The sequence below is a fragment of the Geospiza fortis genome, unplaced genomic scaffold, assembly GCF_000277835.1.
Source record: "Geospiza fortis unplaced genomic scaffold, GeoFor_1.0 scaffold27, whole genome shotgun sequence".
Taxonomy (NCBI): domain Eukaryota; kingdom Metazoa; phylum Chordata; class Aves; order Passeriformes; family Thraupidae; genus Geospiza; species Geospiza fortis.
Genome location: NW_005054329.1, coordinates 3,880,987 through 3,887,348, shown reverse-complemented (window position 1 = coordinate 3,887,348; position 6,362 = coordinate 3,880,987).

Below are 6,362 nucleotides of genomic sequence, written 5' to 3'. Positions count from 1 at the left end.
CTCTGCAGTTGCAGAACTGCCCAAGGTCACTTTTCTTAGTGCCACCAGACATCAGCTTACTTAACCTGGCACTGATTGCAATTTCAAAGGTGATAATATGGCACCACTCTCCCAACTGGCATTTCAGTAGCAACTAACTGGCTGGAGCATTGCAGGAATCACCACTGCAGAACATAAAACCCCTCACCCTCACTTTTCAATGATCATAACTGAATGGTCCAAATGAAACTCCAGGTCATGTACAAGCAGCCAGCAGAGTCTGTTCACTGAAGTGTTTAGATTTAAATGCTATTTCCTTTTTAGTCTAATGCTGGCAAAATGCTAAACCTGCATTAAAACTGGCTGGTAGTGTGAGCAAGACTTGGATAATAATAGAATAGAGACTTGGGGTGAGGGAAGTTGCTTTTTACTGAAAGCAGAATGGATCTATGCTTTTCACTAAATCAGAGCTGGCATTTGTTGTGGTTTAGGATTTTGGTTTGGGTTTTTGTTGGTTTTTTCCCCCTACATTGTGCAGACTCCAAAGCTTCCACTCCTTCCTCAAAGCACTTGCTGTTTAGAAGACAAACAATGCTCAGAGAGTGACACCATCCTTTCAAAAGTTTTAAAGCCACATATCCATGCAACCTAAGAAGTCAGCCTTCCACTCTGTTAATCATTTTGAGGAATCAACAGCTTTTTCCACTTCTAGTAATCATTATAATATTGAATTGACTCAATGACTGCATTTGCAATATTGTATGGGGAAGCAGCTCACTCCAAGGAAACTATTCCTTTATTTCTGAGAACACATCTTTCAAACAGGCCTTGCTGTCCCTCAATTTCTATCAGGATATAGTCTCAGCTATGGTCAAGCAACAGATTCACCAGCTTCCTAAACAACATGAATTAGTTCTTTAAAGTATTGTTAACAAAAGAGATGCATGGCCACACCCCCAGAGCAACTGCAAGCAAAACCTGTTTTAAGAATTAAAGCAGCAGAAACACAAGTCTCTGCTTTTTCACACCATAAAAACCTTTGTCAACTCTCTTCTCTTTGATTCCAATCCCATACCAGTGAAAAGAGTGATTTTTTTCTTGTTTTCCTTGAGCAATACCATTGTATTGGACCAGATCTTTGTCACAGCAGTAAAAACCTCAACAGCAATTTCACAGATTCTGATATTGCCAGAGGAAAACCTGCAACCTGGTGAAATCATAAACCACACTTTGGATGGGTTCTGGAAGCCAGGCTCAACAATACCTCTGCAGACAGATGGGGAAAACCCCTGTTAAATGTTGACTGGGTAAGAGGATTTCAAACTTTGTGCCATTGTGCTGGCACGAACAAACCCTGCCATCAGATAAGGGTGAGGCTGATAAGGGAGCTCAGCACTGATAACACCACACACGTAGGTAACGGATCATTTCCCAAGCTCCCTGACTAAAACAGATAGCTGGAGTGACCTTGTGCCAATAAATCCAATAATCCATTATTTCAACTCTTCAATCGTGCATTGGAGTTCTTTAAAGTAGAGCAGTCTTCACTCCAAAAGTATTCAAAATATGAATAGAAGTATTTCAAAGCACATGTGAAAATAGGGCAATGTTACACGCAGGTACCTCATGAGGTGAAGTTTATCTGAAGTTACACTAAACCAGTCAGTGCTGTCACTCCACTGTACACAAATGGTCACAACTTTCAAAAAGCAAATCACAGCTTTCTCAAGGTAAAGTCATTTGTCATTTTAAACTCTAAGTAAGACTGAGATGCTCCAAATCTGTGCCCAACACAAATGAACAAGCCAGGAAATTCCAGCAATAGTCTTAAATCATGTCACACTTTTTTCAGGCAAAGGCAGCTGAGTAAGTAGTTTACAGGCAACAGGCTTTTAGTCAGAAAAGGCCCTGTTCTGCTCTGTGGTGTCAGTGTGATTTATCACAGTCCCACCAGGACTTTGTGATGTGATTTTCAAATCTTGCAGATAAGCACAGGCCAGGTTAAGGGGCTCCCATCACCTTGTGAAACAGCCACTGACTGTCAGGGTATTTTGTATCTGGAGTTGATACTTGTGCTGTGAACAGGACATCCCTGACACCTTTACAGTATCACAGCACCAGCAGGGCTTTCTGCTCAAATACACAGTTACAAGATGAGCCTCCCTAATGCTTCCATCCCCAGATACTGCAATCAGAAGAATTTCCACATCCCTGCAGCCATTCTTGCAACTAACAGGATTAAAACAAGTAAGTTTTCCATGTGATTTGAGTCACTGACTCTTCACTAACCTTTAAAACTAGTTTTACACAAAAGATCCAAAGTACTTGGTTAGTAAAGCATAGAAAAAGGTCTGTTTAAATACCTTTTAAAATGCAGCATTTTAGTCGCACTGGAAAATATCACACCCACAGCATTTCTTATATTCAAGAGCCTTCTTTAAGATATACTTAGTAAAAAGTATTAAAGTACCAACACAGCTTTGGAGCCATCTTACAGAAGGAAAAGGAGAAGCCAACAAGCCAAGAACCAACTCTAAATTTATTTTCTTTTCAGTAGCTAATTTAACAACACAAAACAGTTTAAGCTACAAACTCGAGACAAAGGGAGAGACTGTAGAGAGATTAATTGGAAAAGGCTAAACAGAGAAAGAGACAGCAGAGTATTCCCAAAGATTATGACTTCTGTAAGTATTTCTGTCAAGAGAAGATGTTCTTCTGTTCAGTGTATTTTTATCCCAAGCCAAATGAAAAAGCAGCTGGTAGTGCCAGTTATGCTGCTCGCAGGGGTGGGGAGGAGGGGGACACACCACAAACACACCCTCAGCCTTTGCTGCAGCAACACCCAAATTCAGACACCAGAAGCACCTATTCTGCGGGAGGGGGATCAGCAGCAGCATTTTATCTCTCCTCATTAAGCAGCAGTTAAATTTAGGGTGTGCCAGTAAATGGTTATTGCCCCCTCTGCCCCAGAGGAAAGGGGATTTCAACACCACAGGACCAGAAGCTCCAGATTTACACTTTTCCATTTGATTTCTATGGCAGGTAGGGTCAGGTCACATCCCCAGGTATTGCTCTGGCAAAAGCCATGAACGAGGACAGAAGGATTTTACAGCAATTGTGCTCAAAGAAAAATTCAGATTGACAACACAGCAGCCCTTTTCACTCACATCTCTGAAATGTTGGTCATGAAAGGATTAAGCCTAACCCCCTCCCTTTCACCACACAAAAAACTGAAGCCCATTTTATGCTTCCTAACCATGCCCAATCTTACATTTCCCTCACAGTTAAACTGAACATTGCCATTATACAAGTGACATAAGGAATGAATGAAAAGTTCCAGCAGGGAGAAAAACCACTGGTGGCATAGGAAAGCAAGCAGCTGATAATTCCCTTTTTCACCACCCAGAAATTGTAACTCTAAACACTCTAAACCTCATTTCAAACTGATCACTACAACTGGCAATACAAACAAATTAATTTATTTATTCATCATTAAAGAATGAAGGTGTCTGGCTTCTTCTAACAGTAAATATTTTCCTGGTTATATTAAGATCTGATACTAGATTCCAGAACTAAATTAGATCATTATTTATAGTTATAATTTGATATTATACACATTCTCCTGTACTTTGTTACAGGTGCTTAACTGACGTGGGAACAGGAATATCACAAAAAAAACCCAGCAAGCCCAAACAAAGAGAGAAAATCATATTCAGCAATATTTAAGATTCTTTGGGCTCTATGCTGTGCTAATACACTACTGCTAATTGCTACTCATCACATTTCTGTCAGAGGGAAAATTGTTTAAAAACAATCCATGTCATAAAAAGCCCAAACATGGAAGGGCTGTCACTTCACCCTCTGGCAGGAGCCAGGCTAACCAGCCATGAAAGGGAGTCAGGAATTATTGCAATTCCTCACACACAACTGCATATATTAATAGCAAATAAATAAATAAGAACAAGCTCTGGCTTTCTAGAACAATTTAATTAACACTACACACAAAAAGTCAGTCCAACTATGGAATCTTTTTAACTACAAACAGGTGATCAGAGAGCTCTAATCTTGGCACTAACACAAGGACTGAGACTCCTCAATCTCTGCAGCTTTTTTTTTTTTTTTTTCCCCCAAGAGGAACCTTTTAAAATATTCACAGAGTTAGGCAGCAATTCAGTAAACCTTGAAACCACTGCAACCTATCTAATGTACTCATCAAGGCATTTTAACTGCTCCAAGAATTAAACCCAGCATTACACAGAACAATAGCAAATGATGTGTAACTGTAAAGTAAAAACAAAACATGAATAGTGCCCAGGAAAGTGACAGCAATTCACCACTGCAAGAACTTTACTGTGGGTCTTAATGTGCTACTCAAAGAAATGCTTCTGCTAAGAAAGGAAACATCATTACTTATGCTCATTATGTTTATTAAACTACATGAACATGTAATACCAGACACTAAGCTGTAACCTTCTTAAATACACACCAGTCTGCAATGGCCACAAAATCTGGTGCCCTCCCCTGCTTCCACCACTGCAAAGGGCTTTCATTATTTTATTTGCCTGTTATTGAAGAATCCCAGAATGGTTTGGGTTGGAAAGGACCTTAAAGCTCATCCATGCTGCCACGGGCAGGGACAATTTCCATTATCCCAGGCTGCTCCAAGCTCTGTCCAAACTGGCCTTGAGCACTGCCAGGGATCCAGGGACAGCCACAGCTTCCCTGGGCACCCTGTGCCAGGGCCTGCCCTCCCTCAAAGGGAAGGATTTCTTCCTAATAAATAAAAAGGCATCTATTCCAAAGATATATTTGTGTGTGTTTGCACCCTGCATGTGTTCCAGGCCACTCGGTTTGCACAGAGGCTGAATCACATCCCCAGCTCCTGTCAGGGCTGACAAGAAGGTGCCTGGCAGTTGGAAGAATTTCAGGAATCAGGACAAGTCAACATCCCAGCAGTCCAGCTGCAAATAGAGCCAGCATTCATTTTAAACTACAAATAGTTACTGAAGACAAATATTTGTCCAAACACCAAAACATCTGCAGTTGGCCAGTGTATCTCACATGGGAATCCATTAATAATGCCACATTTTAGTCACCATAAAGGTAACAAAGAGTTAAGGTGTCAGGATTAAACAGAGCCAGAGATAAAATCATTTTAATTAAAGCTTATCTCATGACTTATTAGATATTCTGACTGTATTTTCATGGTGTAAGTCCCTGCAATTCCCCACAAATGTAGTCCTGGGTGAACTGGGCTGCTACAAAACCAGAACAAATGAACAAATCAAAGCAAAATCCTTTACTCACTTTTTTTACTGAGTAAAGGATTTTAAGCCCCTGATTTTATTTTAAACTTCAGTGTGGCACAGCTGTTTCTGATAAGCAGAGTACCTGATTGCTGCTCAGCAAAGACAACAGCAGGCAGATGGATTCCCAAGGTTTGCACTGATTATTAGAACTCCCAGAGTTTTCAAAGATTTACTTTCTAATTGTTCATACATGTAAATTGAAGAGGGATTTTTTTCACCTAATGGGATTACTTCAGCAGTGCTTTGATTCTGACAGATTTCCAACAACTATCCCCAGAAATTAATGTCAGGAAACTGCAGGATCAGACCACACAAAGAATGAAAACCTGTATTAGCACCCACTGGAAGGTTCTCTGGAAACAGCAGCTCTGGAAAGAGTTCTGCACACAAAACCTGATCCTGGTTTCTGGGTCATTTCCAGGGGTTTTGAATCATACATTCCTTTAAGGCACGTTCTTCCTTTCACTCATTGCCGTGTAAGAGATTCGTTAAAAAAACCCCAACCCCGAAGAGCAAGGAGAGCAGCTGTGCCTAAACTGATAAAACAACGACAGAGGCTGCATCCATAGCAAACAAAGGGTGAAAACTTCAGAACTGCAGCCTTCCAAGTTCTTTGTGATAACAGGAAGCAAAATGTTTTATTGTAGAAGTAAACAACATCCTGACTTCACATTACCTACCCAGGAGCAAGGAAATGAGAAAAGCCTTCCTCACCGAGAGGACAGACTTTAACAACTGATTTATTTAAAGCCCAACCCAGGACAAGGGAACCTCCTCAGCAAATAACCAAGGCAGGGGAAACCTGGAAATCGCTACTCAGCCTTGGAAGCAAAATGTTTTATTGTAGAAGTAAACAACATCCTGACTTCACATTACCTACCCAGGAGCAAGGAAATGAGAAAAGCCTTCCTCACCGAGAGGACAGACTTTAACAACTGATTTATTTAAAGCCCAACCCAGGACAAGGGAACCTCCTCAGCAAATAACCAAGGCAGGGGAAACCTGGAAATCGCTACTCAGCCTTTGCAATGGGGGTGCTGAGCCTTTTTCAATAAAAGCACAGAATTAAAAGGG